Below are 19,474 nucleotides of genomic sequence, written 5' to 3'. Positions count from 1 at the left end.
CAAGGGAAAGCAGGTCATCCGGGTGACCAGTCGGTGATTTCCATCCTCGACCAGGAGATGGTGGGATCATGACGTTGGAGCCACGGGAGGCACCGAGGATGACTTTGTGCACTGGTGCAGTGATGATGAGGAAGGGAAAGCTCTCCTGGTGCATGGATCCCATGTGAAGGTGAGCGGTGCTATGATGTGGGTGATAATGCCGGATGCCACTGGGATTATCCAGGGCAAGGACTGGAAGAGGAGAGGAGAGTGGGTACGAGGAGATATTCATGGAGGAGACGAGGGCCTAATCGATGAAGTTCCCCGTTGCACCGGAATCCTCTAGAGCGGTAGAAACAACACTAGGGACAGCCAACCTGTGAAATGGGAACCAGGAACAGTTTGGCGGAAAACGATGATGATGGAGTACTCACACCTTTCCTGAGAGTCGGATGATCACATGACTGCCCCTCTGCTCTAATGGATCCTGGGCTGGGACATTGCTGAAGCTGGTGCTCTTCCTGACCACAATAGGCACAGAGCCCCAGCTGTCTCCGGGGACGCCGCTCTGCTGCGGGGAGGTGTGTGGACCCTATCTCCATGGGTTCAGTCTCTGGACGGCCAAAGGAGGGAGGCGAGTGGCGAATGGCGAGGTGGACACCGGCGCTCCCGAAGAAGGTTATCCAGGCGGATGGCCATTGCGATGAGTGCGTCCAAGGATAGGTTGTCATCCCGACACGCCAACTCCGTCTGGACCTCTTTGCGCAGTCCTCTCCGGAATAGTGTGCGGAGCGCTGGCTCATTCCATCCGCTGGAGGCTGCCACAGTCTGAAAGGTGAGGGCATACTCCGCAGCAATCTGGGCACCCTGCTGGAGATGGAGAAGTTGCTCACCTCCCTCTCTGCCCTCTGGAGGATGGTCGAAGACCGCCCTGAACAGAGCCATGAACCTCTCATAGGAACCCAGCTCCTCCTCTCCTCTCTCCCAGACAGCTGTAGCCCACTCCAACGCCCGCCCGGTCAGCAGGGAGATTACCATGGCAACCTTGGACCTCTCAGTGGTGGGGGCTCCTGTCTGATGGGAAAAATAGAGGGAGCACTGGAGTAGGAAGCCACTGCATTTTGATGGAGGACTGTCATATTTCTCCGGAAGGGACAATCGGGCATCGCTGACCTGGGCGGACTGTTGGGTAGGCTGGGGAACTGGCTCACTGTGACGACCCATTGTTGGAGGCCCTCGGATAGGGGTATGGAGAGTCTCGCTGGTGGTGTCGAGGTGGTGGAGAGCATAGAGGACCTCCTTCATGGCCGTACCCAGTTGCGCCAGCTGGCCGTGGTATTGGTGGAGTAGATGACCCTGTTCGTTGACCGTCTGGAAGATGGTTTTATCCTCTGCTGCTTCCGTATTGCGAGTTAGTATTCTGTAACGTAATACGCCAGGAAGCAGGTGCAGAAGATGAGTTTAATAAAGAATAAATGCAGACGAACATAACTAGTGACTGCTGTCTACTGAGGGCTAAATAAAGGGGGAGTAATCAAGGAGATAATGAGCAGGTGTGTGTAATGATGGGGAGCAGGTGTGCGTAATGATGGGGACCAGGTGTGCGTAATGATGGGGACCAGGTGTGGGTAATGATGGAGGGCAGGTGTGCGTAATGATGGAGGGCAGGTGTGCGTAATGATGGGGGGCAGGTGTGCGTAATGATGGGGACCAGGTGTGCGTAATGATGGAGGGCAGGTGTGCGTAATGATGGAGGGCAGGTGTGCGTAATGATGGGGGGCAGGTGTGCGTAATGATTGTTGCCAGGGCCAGTGGTTAATAGACGTTGAGCGCTGGAGAGAGGGAGCAGGAGTAGGCGTGACACTATAGGCTATTTAGTATGGTCTCAATCAAATTATACATAGGTTAAAGGCTATGAAGTGCATGTCCGGAGAAGCACACCGCAAAGTTATATTTCTAAATAAAACTAGGCTGCATTACACACTGCAATGGATATTCCAACCCTAAGCCCGGCCTGCTCTGCTCTTGCTGATCCAAAAAGTTTTTGTGTGCTGCTTAACCACTGGCTGTGCTATGTAGGGCTACGGTGGTAGTTCAGGAGGAGACTCAAATAAAATAATTTTTGATTAGGCCTAGTCCAAAAAAATATTGAAGCGTGGACTAGTCTATAGTTCAAAGTGGACTAGTCTATAGTTCAGTTTGAGAAGGAGAATGCAAAGATGAGGAGGAGGACCGGAGGTCAACTTTGATAGGTTGCTACTTCTAAAATAGATTTGATTAAAAACAATATGTTTCTTGCCCATTATGTATTTATCAGAGTTACTGACATCACAATAAGCCAGATTCGAAGCAGCAGTGTGGCACAATCAATCGGACAGCTCATGGTGCTGAAAATAGGCAAATCCGAGTAGGTATAATCCATTTAAACCGTTTTCATTTTAATTAGACTACTAACAACAAGAGGGCTTTGTGTTGGAGCCTATTTGACAGACACATTTAGGCCAGGGTTCCCCAACTAGTGGTGCTTTTATTTGGCCCCCCAAGTTTTCTGAGCAAACAAATTACATATTTTTTTGCATTATCCTTGGACATTAAAGACTGTAAAAACACCAGGAAATCAGCTCCAAGTGATTTGAATTTAAGAAATCTGTTCCCAAGTATTCCCACACATAATAGAGAGACATGTGACCATATACAGTGGGGAAAAAAAGTATTTAGTCAGCCACCAATTGTGCAAGTTCTCCCACTTAAAAAGATGAGAGAGGCCTGTAATTTTCATCATAGGTACACGTCAACTATGACAGACAAAATGAGAAAAACAAATCCAGAAAATCACATTATAGGATTTTTTATGAATTTATTTGCAAATTATGGTGGAAAATAAGTATTTGGTCAATAACAAAAGTTTCTCAATACTTTGTTATATACCCTTTGTTGGCAATGACACAGGTCAAACGTTTTCTGTAAGTCTTCACAAGGTTTTCACACACTGTTGCTGATATTTTGGCCCATTCCTCCTTGCAGATCTCCTCTAGAGCAGTGATGTTTTGGGGCTGTCGCTGGGCAACACGGACTTTCAACTCCCTCCAAAGATTTTCTATGGGGTTGAGATCTGGAGACTGGCTAGGCCACTCCAGGACCTTGAAATGCTTCTTACGAAGCCACTCCTTCGTTGCCCGGGCGGTGTGTTTGGGATCATTGTCATGCTGAAAGACCCAGCCACGTTTCATCTTCAATGCCCTTGCTGATGGAAGGAGGTTTTCACTCAAAATCTCACGATACATGGCCCCATTCATTCTTTCCTTTACACGGATCAGTCGTCCTGGTCCCTTTGCAGAAAAACAGCCCCAAAGCATGATGTTTCCACCCCCATGCTTCACAGTAGGTATGGTGTTCTTTGGATGCAACTCAGCATTCTTTGTCCTCCAAACACGACGAGTTGAGTTTTTACCAAAAAGTTATATTTTGGTTTCATCTGACCATTTGACATTCTCCCAATCCTCTTCTGGATCATCCAAATGCACTCTAGCAAACTCCAGACGGGCCTGGACATGTACTGGCTTAAGCAGGGGGACACGTCTGGCACTGCAGGATTTGAGTCCCTGGCGGCATAGTGTGTTACTGATGGTAGGCTTTGTTACTTTGGTCCCAGCTCTCTGCAGGTCATTCACTAGGTCCCCCCGTGTGGTTCTGGGATTTTTGCTCACCGTTCTTGTGATCATTTTGACCCCACGGGGTGAGATCTTGCGTGGAGCCCCAGATCGAGGGAGAGTATCAGTGGTCTTGTATGTCTTCCATTTCCTAATAATTGCTCCCACAGTTGATTTCTTCAAACCAAGCTGCTTACCTATTGCAGATTCAGTCTTCCCAGCCTGGTGCAGGTCTATAATTTTGTTTCTGGTGTCCTTTGACAGCTCTTTGGTCTTGGCCATAGTGGAGTTTGGAGTGTGACTGTTTGAGGTTGTGGACAGGTGTCTTTTATACTGATAACAAGTTCAAACAGGTGCCATTAATACAGGTAACGAGTGGAGGACAGAGGAGCCTCTTAAAGAAGAAGTTACAGGTCTGTGAGAGCAAGAAATCTTGCTTGTTTGTAGGTGACCAAATACTTATTTTCCACCATAATTTGCAAATAAATTCATAAAAAATCCTACAATGTGATTTTCTGAGAAAAAAAAATCTCAATTTGTCTGTCATAGTTGACATGTACCTATGATGAAAATTACAGGCCTCTCTCGTCTTTTTAAGTGGGATAACTTGCACAATTGGTGGCTGACTAAATACTTTTTTTCCCCACTGTAGAAATGTAAGCAAGGTTTGAAATGATTCTGTTTTAGTCAAACATTATATCTGTTTGGGCCTGCGGCTGAATCTAGTTGATGATCCCTGCTATAGGCTGCTATATCCATAGATTTGTTGGTCAATTCCTCCACCCACCATGCAGTCTTTGAATAGCCTACCTCCGTGTCAGTGAAGGGCTGTTAAGATAAAGCCCGTGTATTTTTCAGAGGTACGTGTAGTCGGGCTGTCTTCCTTCAGCAATCTGTGGAGAAAAGTGCTGCCCCACATCTCAAGCACTAAGCCCAGGACAGACCTGTGCTGGCAGTGCCAGAGGAACAACTAGTGTTTTTCTTTCTGCTTGCATTTTGTATTTATATTGATCTGTGTATTTTCTGTAATTTATGTAATTCATCTGTCAAAGAGACTGTGGCCTCAGTATGACTCTGTGATGAAATAAGTCATAGGTATATATATATCTATATATATACAGTGAGGGAAAAAAGTATTTGATCCCCTGCTGATTTTGTACGTTTGCCCACTGACAAAGAAATGATCAGTCTATAATTTTAATGGTAGGTTTATTTGAACAGTGAGAGACAGAATAACAACAAAAAATCCAGAAAAACGCATGTCAAAAATGTTATAAATTGATTTGCATTTTAATGAGGGAAATAAGTATTTGACCCCTCTGCAAAACATGACTTAGTACTTGGTGGCAAAACCCTTGTTGGCAATCACAGAGGTCAGACGTTTCTTGTAGTTGGCCACCAGGTTTGCACACAACTCAGGAGGGATTTTGTCCCACTCCTCTTTACAGATCTTCTCCAAGTCATTAAGGTTTCGAGGCTGACGTTTGGCAACTCGAACCTTCAGCTCCCTCCACAGATTTTCTATGGGATTAAGGTCTGGAGACTGGCTAGGCCACTCCAGGACCTTAATGTGCCTCTTCTTGAGCCACTCCTTTGTTGCCTTGGCCGTGTGTTTTGGGTCATTGTCATGCTGGAATACCCATCCACAACCCATTTTCAATGCCCTGGCTGAGGGAAGGAGGTTCTCACCCAAGATTTGACGGTACATGGCCCCGTCCATCGTCCCTTTGATGCGGTGAAGTTGTCCTGTCCCCTTAGCAGAAACACCCCCCCACCCCCCACCCCAAAGCATAATGTTTCCACCTCCATGTTTGACGGTGGGGATGGTGTTCTTGGGGTCATAGGCAGCATTCCTCCTCCTCCAAACACGGCGAGTTGAGTTGATGCCAAAGTGCTCGATTTTGGTCTCATCTGACCACAACACTTCACCCAGTTCTCCTCTGAATCATTCAGATGTTCATTGGCAAACTTCAGACGGGCCTGTATATGTGCTTTCTTGAGCAGGGGGACCTTGCGGGCGCTGCAGGATTTCAGTCCTTTGCAGCGTAGTGTGTTACCAATTGTTTTCTTGATGACTATGGTCCCAGCTGCCTTGAGATCATTGACAAGATCCTCCCGTGTAGTTCTGGGCTGATTCCTCACCGTTCTCATGATCATTGCAACTCCACGAGGTGAGATCTTGCATGGAGCCCCAGGCCGAGGGAGATTGACAGTTCTTTTGTGTTTCTTCCATTTGCGAATAATCGAACCAACTGTTGTCACCTTCTCACCAAGCTGCTTGGTGATGGTCTTGTAGCCCATTCCAGCCTTGTGTAGGTCTACAATCTTGTCCCTGACATCCTTGGAGAGCTCTTTGGTCTTGGCCATGGTGGAGAGTTTGGAATCTGATTGATTGATTGATTGATTGCTTCTGTGGACAGGTGTCTTTTATACAGGTAACAAACTGAGATTAGGAGCACTCCCTTTATGCGTGTGCTCCTAATCTCAGCTCGTTACCTATATAAAAGACACCTGGGAGCCAGACATCTTTCTGATTGAGAGGGGGTCAAATACTTATTTCCCTCATTAAAATATAAATCAATTTATAACATTTTTGACATGCGTTTTTCTGGATTGTTTTTGTTGTTATTCTGTCTCTCACTGTTCAAATAAACCTACCATTAAAATTATAGACTGATCATTTCTTTGTCAGTGGGCAAACGTACAAAATCAGCAGGGGATCAAATACTTTTTTCCCTCACTGTATATATGCAGTGCATTCAGAAAGTATTCAGACCTCTTCCCTTTTCCAAATTCTGTTACGTTACAGCCTTATTCTAAAATTGATTTTTTTTAAAATCCCTCATCAATCTACACACAATACTCCGCTTGGAGTTTGCCAAAAGGCACCTAAAGGACTCTCAGACCATGAGAAACAAGATTCTCTGGTCTGATGAAACCAAGATTGAACCCTTTGGCCTGAAGGCCAAACGTCATGTCTGGAAGAAACCTTGCACCATCCCTACAGTGAAGCATGGTGGTGGCATGGTGGTGACCTCAGACTGGGGCGAAGGTTCACCTTCCAACAAGACAATGACCCTAAGCACACAGCCAAGACAACACAGGAGTGGCTTCGGGACAAGTCTCTGAATGTCCTTGAGTGGCCCAGCCAGAATCTGAACTTGAACCTGATCTAACATCTCTGGAGTGACCTGAAAATAGCTGTGCGGTGACGCTCCCCATCTAACCTGACAGAACTTGAGAGGATCTGCAGAGAAGAATGGGAGAAACTCCCCAAATACAGGTGTGCCAAGCTTGTAGCGTCATACCCAAGAAGACTTGAGGATGTAATCGCTGCCAAAGCTGCTTCAACAAAGTATTGAGTAAAGGGTCTGAATACTTATGTAAATGTGATATTTCAGTTTATTTTTAATACATTTGCAAAAAAATTGAAAAACCTGTTTTTGCTTTGTCATTATGGGGTATTGTTTGTAGATTGATGAGGGGGAAAAAACAATTTCATCAATTTAAGAATAAGGCTGTAACGTCACAAAATGTGGAAAAAGTCAAGGGGTCTGAATACTTTCCGAATGCACTGTATATATTCAAATGGTAAGCAGGCACATGTCTTTCACTGAGCTGTGTAAAGACAGACTGACAGGGGTGTGACAATGAATTTTCATTTCTCTTAATGTTCTTTTGTTGTTGTTTGCAGGTGCACTGTCCTTCGGACCCTATGCAGCCAGGTCCCATCTACTTTTTAACTCCTCGCAAGTGTGGCTTGTTTGGTGTCTGCTGTGAAGGTATACCACAACAAGTCAACTACTTGATTGATGAAGGCATGTCATCCAGCAAAGGCAGCAGCGCAGTCATCAACTACATGCACTATTTCTTCACCAATTATGGAGTTGGGGAAATACCTGGAATAGTATAACAGTAATCCTTCTACCCCCATTTAAAAAAAAAAAAAAGAAGAAAAAAAAAAAAAAAAAAGGATGGTTGTCCCACTGGCTATCCTAAGTTGAATGCACCAATTTGTAAGTCGCTCTGGATAAGAGCATCTGCTAAATGACTTAAATGTAAATGTAAACAACTGCAGTGGCCAAAACAAGAACAAGCTCCACCACAGTGTGGACCTTCACTTCCTGATTACAGGCCACACGTGCAGATGTTTCTCACACACTTTCGTAGTGGTCAAGTCTTTGCAAACGCAAAAAATCCCTCAGCACTTTGACGCGTGAGTTCGGGTGTTTATATGCTGACCTCACGCTTCAACAAGTTTCTGATTGGTCAGTGTCAATACTCATGGCAACCATTGATTGACAGATCTGTGAAGCAAATGCCAGTGCCCACAGAACCGTTTTTTAAGGTCGAGGGAGGGTGTGAGAGAAACATCCGCACGAGCTCAGCCATCCACATAAAGAGATGCACGTGCAATTATTGAACTGGGAACATTTTCACGCTGGGAGACATTTTACAGCATGATGTCACAATCAGAACACAATCAGAACGATTGGGAACTATTTCACGCTGGGAAGATTTTTACATGACACCCTGCACCAAATTCAAGGGCAGGACAGAAACAGGCTCTACAAATATAGATTCCCTTGGTGCATGGTGCGGACGGACCAGTTCATCACTGGGGGCGAGTTCCCAGTCATCCGGACTATCTGCAGTGCCTCTATGCACATTCACAAGACTCTCTCCTAACACACACAACCACGCCACTGCTACTATTTTTTTTATCATGCTGCTCAGCCACTTTTGCTACATAAGACCGAATCGAGGCGGTGAGTCACAAATATGCTAGATAGATAGCTACCATTCAGCTGTTTTTCTGATAACCTAATTATCTGGGCCCAGTTTTTCAAAAGTTATCTATCCGGATTTTGCTGATAGGATTAAATGCATAGAAATAGAATGAATAGAACGTGAGCCCCCATTCAAGCCAATGATTTGGCCGTTCTGTTAATTGTATTTCTATACATTTAATCCTATCCAATAGTCAACATCCAGATAGATAACTTTTTTAAACCAGGCCCTTAAGAGTAAAATTGAGGTAGTTAGTAGCTAGCTACTGTACTCGAAATGTAGCTAGATTGTTAGCTAACTAGCTACCTGGCTAGCTAACTAAACAACAGCTGGAATGACCTAGTATCCCCGCTAGCTGGCTACTAGACGACCAATATAACAGTTGGCCCTAAAGCTTTTTGTAGGGAGCCAATGAAAGCAACTATTGCCTGTATCGGTGATGGACACTAGCTAGCATGTGGACCAATACTTTTATAGCAATATAGCAAGCTACTAATAGCCCAACTTCTTGCACATTGTTCTGATGAGCCGGTTAGAATAAGGCTGTCACTTGGTCAAATCATAAATCATACTCTGTACCAAATGCATTGCCAATCAATAAACATCTGACAATGTATACATATCATGTAATTCTACTGTACGTTCTTATTATTTACTTAGTATTATCAAACTTCATCCAGATATTACACTGTTGATGTGTATGCAGTACAACATAACTAGTTATATTGTATTCTCCGAACAATAACACCAGTGTTCCTGTACCATTATGTGTGTACTGTAATATAGGTTATAGCCAAGAGAGGAGGAAGTGGTGGCTTGTTAGAGCACAGACATGGTTCTAATTTCAGTGGTGCTCATGAGGACCCCCATCAAAATGTAAATGTCAATGTGGCCCCCCTCAAACATATTGTAACATTGGGAACCCTCAGTAGTCAATGTGTGATAGGACTCTGAGCGCACTAGTAGACTATAATGAACATGTGGGTGTTCTGTACATTGTAATCATTCATTTTCCACTCCATTGTTTGCTCAGTTTATAATTGTAGTTGGTTATGTAAACATTATCAGAACAGGCATTGAATGATAAATATAACAAAACATGGACCCATTCTGTGCTATATGTTTTTTTAACAATTTAATCCACATCCTCATTTTATGTCAATATTACAATATTGCTGCTTGCTCAGCCTCTGTCATTGATCTGCATCCCACAGCCTGGGAGTCTTCAGCCCTGTAAGACACATGAAACACATTAATTGTCATTATGTCTGTCATGGATCCGGTCCCACATGACCATTTTGCTGTTCTCAGTTTAGCCCAGAGTACTGAGAATCAGGCAGGGATTCTCTCTCTCTGTATATAGTCAAGACAGTGCTGTTGGGTTCCTACCGACTGTGTCCATCAACACCCAGGTCAAGCCACCCATGATTGTCCAGCCTTGTTATAGTTCTGACTCTACTCTACTTCACCCAGGTGTTGTAGGGATTTTAGCAGGGTTGGACAATCATGATTTGCATTTTTTGGGAGAGGGAGAATCCTCTCTTTCTTAGTTTTCTGGGCGTGTGTGAGTTATGATGTTATTAACAGTGATATAGGCCTACCTTCACAATAAGCTACTCAAATGCATGTGTACACTGCATTTTTCTGGACAAACGTTGGTGAGGCTGAATTGTTGTTATCTGTTGACTCCTGAAACACAGACACAAAGGTGGAATTAGTGAATAGTCACATTGTCTGTCTGTCATGGATCAATGTATAGCCTAAATTCTATGAACTTGACAATGACATACTCAAACATTCTCAGTGGGGGAAGGTGTCTGTCTGACCATGGTTACACGTCTGTGGCCATGCAAACCAGAGGGTGGCTGGGATGGGTAGCCTAAGAGAAAATCACATATAGGCAACTACAGTACAATATTAGTTCTCACATTTGGTGCCTGTTGGATAGGACAGAATGTTATTCTGCTAAACACAGAAGTGCAAAATCTCTCAACTTTGAAAGCAAGCTAGCTAGCTAATTCAAACATAATTATGTTTTGTACTTACAACTTTAACTGAACTGTAGTTGGCACATTTTTAGATTGCTTTGCAGCAGTTTGTATCACATTGTCCAGCAATCACATTCCGTTTGACAGCTAGGTTTATTACTGTAGAGACACCATGTAGTTTTGGAGACAGCTTCGAATTTGGTAACAAAAGTAAGGCGAAGCGGTAGCATGAGTACTGGTAAAGCAGTGATTTACTCACTGAGCTATATATTAACTTACCGGTACTTCATATGGATTTACTTCACTGCAACAGTTAGCTATGCTAGCTATAGCTAGCTAGCCAGCAGAACTTGTATAGTTAGCGAGCAACTGCTACTTGCTAGCTAGCTACCGCCGCCGCGCACGTCTCCAGAAACAATGAGGTGTCCCAGCTGTGTTTACATTTCACTGATCCACTTCATCCACTAATCAGAATAATATAGCTATTTTCTTACTCACTGTTTCACCGGCGTCAGCCCATCCAACATCTCCTAACAGTCGAAGTACATTGCACACAGTAGCAACAGGTTGAAAACAGGAAGTAAGGAGCCTACACTTGTTAGCTCTAACATGTTTGTAGGTACACTATACAGTGCATTCGGAAAGTATTCAGACCCCTTGACTTTTTTCACATTTTGTTACGTTACAGCCTTATTCTAAAATGGATTAAATAAATGTTTTTCCTCATCAATCTACACACAATACACCATAATGACAAAGCGAAAACAGGTTTTTAGAAATGTATTACAAATAAAAAACAGAAATACCTACATAAGTATTCGGACCCTTTGCTATGAGACTCGAAATTGAGCTCAGGTGCATCCTGTTTCCATTGATCATCCTTGAGACGGTTCTACAACTTGATTGGAGTCCACCTGTGGTAAATTAAATTGATTGGACATGATTTGGAAAGGCACACACCTGTCTATATAAGGTTCCACAGTTGACAGTGGTTGTCAGAGCAAAAACCAAGCCATGAGGTCAAAGGAATTGTCTCATGGCTCGAGGCACAGATCTGGGGAGGGGTACAAAAAAGCCAGAGCCCGGACTTGAACCTGATTGAACATCTCTGGAGAGACCTGAAAATAGCTGTTCCGCGACACTCCCTGTCCAACCTGACAGAGCTTGAGAGAATTTGGGGAGTTTCTTCCCAAATCGCTGACAAAGGTGCTTCAACAAAGTACTGAGTAAAGGGTCTGAATACTTATGTAAATGTTTTATAGAAGTTTTTTATTTGTAATACATTTGCAAAAATGTCTAAAAAACCGTTTTTGCTTTGTCATTATGGGGTATTGTTTGTAGATTGATGAGGAGAAAATAATAGAATAAGGCTATAACGTAACAAAATGTGGAAAAAGTAAAGGGGTCTGAATACTTTCCGAATGCTCTGTATATACACCCCTTCAAATGAATTAGGCTATTTCAGCCACTCCCATTGCTGACAGGTGTATTAAATCGAGCACACAGCCATGCAATTCCCATAGACAAACAATGGCAGTAGAATGGCCTTACTGAAGAGCTCAGTGACTTTCAACGTGGCACTGTCATAGGATGCTACCTTTCCAACAAGTCAGTTCGTAAAATTTCTGTCCTGCTAGAGCTGCCCCGGTCAACTGTATGTGCTGTTATTGTGAAGTGGAAACATCTAGGAGCAACAACGGCTCAGCCGCGAAGTGGTAGGCCACACAAGCTCACAGAACGGGACCACCGAGTGATGAAGCGCGTAGCGTGTGAAAATCGTCTGTCCTCGGTTGCAACACTCACGACCGAGTTCCAAACTGCTTCTGGAAGCAATGTCAGCATAATAACTGTTCATCGGGAGCTTCATGAAATGGGTTTCCATGGCCAAGCAGCCGCACACAAGCCTAGGATCACCATGCGCAATGCGTTGCGTCGGCTGAAGTGATGTAAAGCTCACCGCCATTGGACTCTGGAGAAGTGGAAATGCGTTCTCTGGAGTGATGAATCACGCTTCACCATCTGGCAGTCCGACGAGATCGGTGTGGAAGAACTTGACTGGCCTGCACAGAGCTCTGACCTCAATCCCATCGAACACCTTTGGGATGAATTGGAACGCCGACTGCGAGCCAGGCCTAATCGCCCAACATCAGTGCCCGACCTCACTAATGCTCTTGTGGCTGAATGGAAGCAAGTCCCCGCAGCAATGTTCCAACACCTAGTGGAAAGCGTTCCCAGAAGAGTGGAGGCTGGTATAGCAGCAAAGGTGGAACCAACTCCATATTAATGCCCATGATTTTGGAATGAGATGTTCGACAAGCAGGTGTCCACATACTTTTGGTCATGTAGTGTAGGTTGTTCCAAATTAACTAAAGCCAGCCCTACAACTGACACGCAAGTCAGAAAGAACTTACACGTCATTGACATGGATTTCTACGAAGTTCCCACTTCTGATTTCCCACTTCAAGTACAAATATATAATACTTTGAGTAAAACGATGACGTATTGACTAGTGCAACATCATGGGTTAGCTCTGGGCATCGTCTTCCAGCTGAAACATTTTTATTTTCGCTGGTATGGGCGTTTAAAGAGCAAGCTTTTGCTTGATATCAGAAGTAGGAGAAGAAGTAGGGGGAATAGGAGACTTGTGACGCAATCAGACTAATCAAAATACCTTTGGGCTCACAACAGTGGGGTTAAATCACAATATATTGTCAAGCAATGATACGATCAGTAATAATAAAGACTTGGTAAGAGTGTGTGTTATTGTCGAGTTCCGCTGGCAGTCAAGCAGATTCATACTAGATGTTTATAAGGTTCTTGAGATGGGTTTATAGGCAACTTGGAAAACACATTTCATGATTTTTCCGTTGTTCCTTTGCTTATAGCAAATAAAAAAGTGCATGCTGGTTTCCATGTTTGGTTTCCATGAGCTTCAAAATAACCTTACCCAAAGCCCTAACCTTAACCACTTGCTAGCATGACTAAACCTCACCTTAAATCTAACCTTAATCACTCACTAGTATGCCTAAACCTAACCTTGCATTTCGGCCTTTTGCGATTCAGAGAATGTGAGCTCTTCTCAGGCTGTTACTATTTGGACAATGTAAGCATTGGTTGTTTTTTATTTTATTTTATTAAACTTTTATTTATTCAGGGGAGCCCAATTGAGACCAGGTACTCAATTGTTAGTATCGGTCAGGTTGAGAATGCTACATAATTGATTGAAAAATCATTGGCCGTTGTACTTTACTGTCAACCGTAACGCCTCTAGTATTGGGCACCACTCAGGGCACCACTCAGGGCACCACTCAGGGCACCCCTCAGGGCACCACTACAGAGAGTTGTGGCCTGAGAACCATAGCCTCGGGAAGTAGGGGTGATTAGGGTGCTGCAGCAAGATACAACAGATACACTTCATTTCAACAACACAAATATATTATAAATTATTACAATCAAACAAAACACTTGCAAACCTCAATTAATTCATTCCTCAGCCTTCTAAACTGCCCCGTTGGCACCAGGGATTCAAGATGTAATGAGGATTGTAAATTATTTCATTGTGAGATCATGTTGTCTAAACACGCCCTTCTTAACAATACCAAGGTGTAGAACCAAAGCCGGGAGCGGTAGAATTTTCAATCGGAGCTACACACTTATGAAACAAGAGGGGCAGACACACTTGAGGTTTTTAGATGCATTTTAAAGAAAGTTTGATTTGGATCTAAAGCTAAAGTTCATATCAAAACTATCAAAACCTAGACTAGATCTGAAAATGTTTACATTGGTGAAGTGGAGATGAACTAGCTTTGAGAGATCTAGCACCCAGGGCAACCTGATAATGTACACTCATATAAAGGGGCTGGAAGCCGCTCTCTCTGTGCCTGGCAGGCGCCTTGACAAATTTCCCCCGATAACATCTCCAAACTCTCCTCATAGGGCTGGAAATGGTGTGCTGGCTAGAGCTCATACCAACTTGATTAACAAGCATAGGGCTGTTAACAGCTACTGCCAGGTAGGGCCTACAAAATGGCCTACGCAACCCCTTGAAGAGCTAAGGGAAGTCTTGCCAAGTGTCACCCCGATACTACAGAGTCGAGGGTCAGAGAGCAAAACATTAGGAGCAACGCTGAACATCTGGTTGCTGTTTATCGTCCTGATTTTGATTATTAATTATCTTCACATGTTGGAGTTCTGACAGAATATTCACACTTGATTGAGTGCAGCTTTAAACTACATCCAGATGTAGGCTATTTGAGCTATGATGGACACTTGGAAAGTGCATGCGTTAATGTGTTGTGAGTAAAGAATAATTGAGGAGATTAGATAGTTCTGTGGCTCTGGATCAACCTTTACACACCATATATGGGGGAAGTCACCATCAGATCCAAGAAATGCTATAAAATATGGACTGGAACATTAATATAATGTTTCCCATTAGACGGGAACGTCAATATGACGTTTACCCATCGACTGTAACGTTAATAAAAAGGTTAGATAATGTTGACCTAGTGAACTTCCTGCCTTTGAGGTTGGAGGTTCCGTGATCAGTTTTTAAGCAGTTTCTCTTCAGTCACAGAGGTTCTTCATCTGATGAAAATGTAGAGAAATCATAGAATCAAAGATGCTCAGGGGACATGTTAGGTTGCATAAACACTGTGTGTGGCCCCGTGTATGTTTGTGTAACTTAGCCACGTGAATGCCATGTGCTATAAGTAGAACTCAAGAACAAAATAAGATACAGTGAGGGGAAAAAGTATTTGATCCCCTGCTGATTTTGTAAGTTTGCCCACTGACAAAGAAATGATCAGTCTATAATTCTAATGGTAGGTTTATTTGAACAGTGAGAGACAGAATAACAACAAAATAATCCAGAAAAACGCATGTCAAAAATGTTATAAATTGATTTGCATTGTAATGAGGGAAATAAGTATTTGACCCCCTCTCAATCAGAAAGATTTCTGGCTCCCAGGTGTCTTTTATATAGGTAACGAGCTGAGATTAGGAGCACACTCTTAAAGGGAGTGCTCCTAATCTCAGCTTGTTACCTGTATAAAAGACACCTGTCCACAGAAGCAATCAATCAATCAGATTCCAAACTCTCCACCATGGCCAAGACCAAAGAGCTCTCCAAGGATGTCGATTATTCGCTAATGGAAGAAACACAAAATAACTGTCAATCTCCCTCGGCCTGGGGCTCCATGCAAGATCTCACCTCGTGGGGTTGCAATGATCATGAGGAATCAGCCCAGAACTACACGGGAGGATCTTGTCAATGATCTCAAGGCAGCTGGGATCATAGTCACCAAGAAAACATTTGGTAACACACTACGCCGTGAAGGACTGAAATCCTGCAGCGCCCGCAAGGTCCCCCTGCTCAAGAAAGCACATATACATGCCCGTCTGAAGTTTGCCAATGAACATCTGAATGATTCAGAGGAGAACTGGGTGAAAGTGTTGTGGTCAGATGAGACCAAAATTGAGCTCTTTGGCATCAACTCAACTCGCCGTGTTTGGAGGAGGAGGAGGAATGCTGCCTATGACCCCAAGAACACCATCCCCACGTCAAATATGGAGGATGAAACATTATGCTTTGGGGGTGTTTTTCTGCTAAGGGGACAGGACAACTTCACCGCATCAAAGGGACGATGGACGGGCCATGTACTGTCAAATCTTGGGTGAGAACCTCCTTCCCTCAGCCAGGGCATTGAAAATGGGTCGTGGATGGGTATTCCAGCATGACAATGACCCAAAACACACGGCCAAGGCAACAAAGGAGTGGCTCAAGAAGAAGCACATTAAGGTCCTGGAGTGGCCTAGCCAGTCTCCAGACCTTAATCCCATAGAAAATCTGTGGAGGGAGTTGAAGATTCGAGTTGCAAAACGTCAACATCGTACTAAGTCATGTTTTGCAGAGGGGTCAAATACTTATTTCCCTCATTAAAATGCAAATCAATTTATAACATTTTTGACATGCGTTTTTCTGGATATCTTTGTTGTTATTTTGTCTCTCACTGTTCAAATAAACCTACCATTAAAATTATAGACTGATCGTTTCTTTGTCAGTGGGCAAACGTACAAAATCAGCAGGGGATCAAATACTTTTTTCCCTCACTGTATCCGACCTAAACATCTTTGAACTACAAAGATCAAAAGTCGTATGTGAGCATAAGCAAGCAACATTAGACCAAGTGTGTCATGTCTCTCCATTTGACGCAATTCTTGATACTATTTGTGTATATTATAGGCATTGGGGATAACAATCTGTGCTATATTATATTGTTTCCTCCTGGGGCTATGTACAAATCCTAGAACAAGGGAATTGTATGATTTGGTTGCCACGTTTCCAAAACGTATTTTCCGAAATAACAAGAACGTATGTGGCCAAAAGTCTGCCATAAAAGAGAAAGATTGTGTTTCAAGTCACATAATTACACAGACTTACCCAACAGAGTCCTAGTTCGACCCATCTATTACATTTCTAAGCAGACAGAGATTTCAGCACTCTAGTCACTCTACGACACATAAAACACAGGCCTACTATGCTACAGTAAGTAGCGAGGACTCCTGTAGTCTATGACTTACGCTGGCAGTGAAATACACTATGTTAAAACTTACAGCCTACTAATCAGAGCCCAGCTATTTATGTCAGCCTATCCACGTTCCTGTCCCACCAGTCTAACAGTCTACAGGAGGAAATGGGGGTACTGGGAGAATCAGCCTTCAGGGAGAAAGTCCCATGTCCCAGCCACCCCTTCTCCTTCCACTGTGGTTTCACCCAAAGGGACACTCAGGGAAGGGATCAGAGGTCAAGCTTTCATATGGTGAGCTCTGCGTACTACCCTGGGAAGAGTGAAGTTTAAGTACTTTACTTGGTTTAGGAGGGTTAGCTTGTTGCTTGTTTTTTTCCGTGTGTGGTAGCTAGGGCGCTAGGCTATGGGACACTCATTCATTGAGGCAACCCAACATCTTTGGAGAGGAACCAATACATATTTATTTACTCACTTAGGCCTTTTATGCCTCCTGGAGCACAATCCATTGACAACAGTTTTCCAGCATATCTGGTCCTGGGCAAAAATATTTAGCTCTCCCCATGTGTGTCCAGTCTTCCACATCTGCCTCAAGTTTGCGTCTCAAGGAACTAATACATGCATACTCTACTTTCCACTAGATTCACATACCCTGTCCCTTTTAAGTGGGTAAATCAATCAATTTGTATAGCACTTCTTACAAGTACAGTACATTGTGTTGTTAAAACAATCACATACAGTTGAAGTCGGATGTTTACATACACTTAGGTTGGAATCATTAAAACTCGTTTTTCAACCACTCCACAAATTTCTTGTTAACAAACTATAGTTTTGTCAAGTCGGTTAGGACATCTACTTTGTAATTTTTTTAACAATTGTTTACAGACAGATTATTTCACTTATAATTCACTGTATCACAATTCTAGTGGGTCAGACATTTACATACACTAAGTTGACTGTGCCTTTAAACAGCTTGGAAAATTCCAGAAAATGATGTCATGGCTTTAGAAGATTCTGATAGGCTAATTGACATAATTTGAGTCAACTGGAGTTGTATCTGTGGATGTATTTCAAGGCCTACCTTCAAACTCAGTGCCTCTTTGCTTGACATCATGAAAAAAAATAACAGCCAAGACCTCAGAAAAAACATTGTAGACCTCCACAAGTCTGGTTCATCCTTGGGAGCAATTTCCAAACACCTGAAGGTACCACGTTCATCTGTACAAACAATAGTACGCAAGTATAAACACCATGGGACCACGCAGCCATCATACTGCTCAGGAAGGTGATGCGTTCTGTCTCCTAGAGATGAACGTGGTGCGAAAAGTGCAAATCAATCCCAGAACAACAGCAAAGGACCTTGTGAAGATGCTGGAGGATCTACTGTATATCCACAGTAAAAATGAGTCCTATATCGACATAACCTGAAAGGCCGCTTAGCAAGGAAAGGCCACTGCTCCAAAACCGCCATAAAAAAGCCAGACTACGGTTTGCAACTGCACGTGGGGACAAAGATCGTACTTTTTGGAGAAATGTCCTCTGGTCTGATGAAACAAAAATAGAACTGTTTGGCCATAATGACCATCGTTATGTTTGGAGGAAAAAGGGGGTTGCTTGCAAGCCGAAGAACAACATCCCAACCGTGAAGCACGGTGGTGGCAGCATCATGCTGTGGGGGTGCTTTGCTGCAGGAGGGACTGGTGCATTTCACAAAATAGATGGCATCATGAGGAAGGAAAATGATGTGGATATATTGAAGCAAAATCTCAAGACATCAGTCAGGAAGTTAAAGCTTGGTCGCAAATGGGTCTTCCAAATGGACAATGACCCCAAGCATACTTCCAAAGTTGTGGCAAAATGGCTTAAGGACAACAAAGTCAAGGTATTGGAGTGGCCATCACAAAGCCCTGACCTCAATCCTATAGAAAATGTGTGGGCATAACTGAAAAAGCGTGTGCGAGCAAGGAGGCCTACAAACCTGACTCAGTTACACCAGCTCTGTCAGGCAGAATGGGCCAAAATTCACCCAACTTATTGTGGGAAGCTTGTGGAAGGCTTCCCAAAACATTTGACCCAAGTTAAACAATTTAAAGGCAACGCTACCAAATACTAATTGAGTGTATGTAAACTTCTGACCCACTGGGAATGTGATGAAAGAAATAAAAGCTGAAATAAATCATTCTTTCTACCATTATTCAGGGTACTTTTACTAGGATTAAATGTCAGGAATTGTGAAAAAATTAGTTTAAATGTATTTGGCTAAGGTGTATGTAAACTTCAGACTTCAACTGTATACCCTCTTTGGCATCAGAACCAGTCAGGTGGCTCATACAGTATATCAATCTTCTCAGCCTCTCTCAAAGTGTGATGAGTGTGATTAGAAGGAGGGTAAATCAACGAATATAGAGATTATTCCGTCGTACACTGTTGCGCTGGACAGCGACAACAGAATACAGGCACAGGGGAGTAATCTACCCCAGCAATACAAGGTATGAGTAGCTCCACCGAGCTACTCTCAACTCACATAAAACAATCACCC

At 43.5% G+C, this 19,474-nt stretch overlaps 1 long non-coding RNA gene across 1 annotated transcript; it reads right to left on the bottom strand.

Annotated features, from left to right (window-relative positions):
* Positions 1-9,565: 9,565 nt before the first annotated feature.
* On the bottom strand, positions 9,566-10,993 carry LOC311135096. The gene is made up of 4 exons (XR_014613737.1): positions 10,907-10,993; positions 10,211-10,299; positions 10,022-10,109; positions 9,566-9,651 (listed from the first exon to the last, which is right to left on the bottom strand). It is a non-coding gene; the product is annotated as an uncharacterized lncRNA (long non-coding RNA).
* Positions 10,994-19,474: the final 8,481 nt, after the last annotated feature.

This window comes from Coregonus lavaretus (assembly GCF_964263955.1).
Source record: "Coregonus lavaretus genome assembly, chromosome: 9".
In the NCBI taxonomy this organism is placed as follows: domain Eukaryota; kingdom Metazoa; phylum Chordata; class Actinopteri; order Salmoniformes; family Salmonidae; genus Coregonus; species Coregonus lavaretus.
Note: the sequence above shows the minus strand (reverse complement) of the source record. Positions and strands in the feature narration are given on the sequence as shown.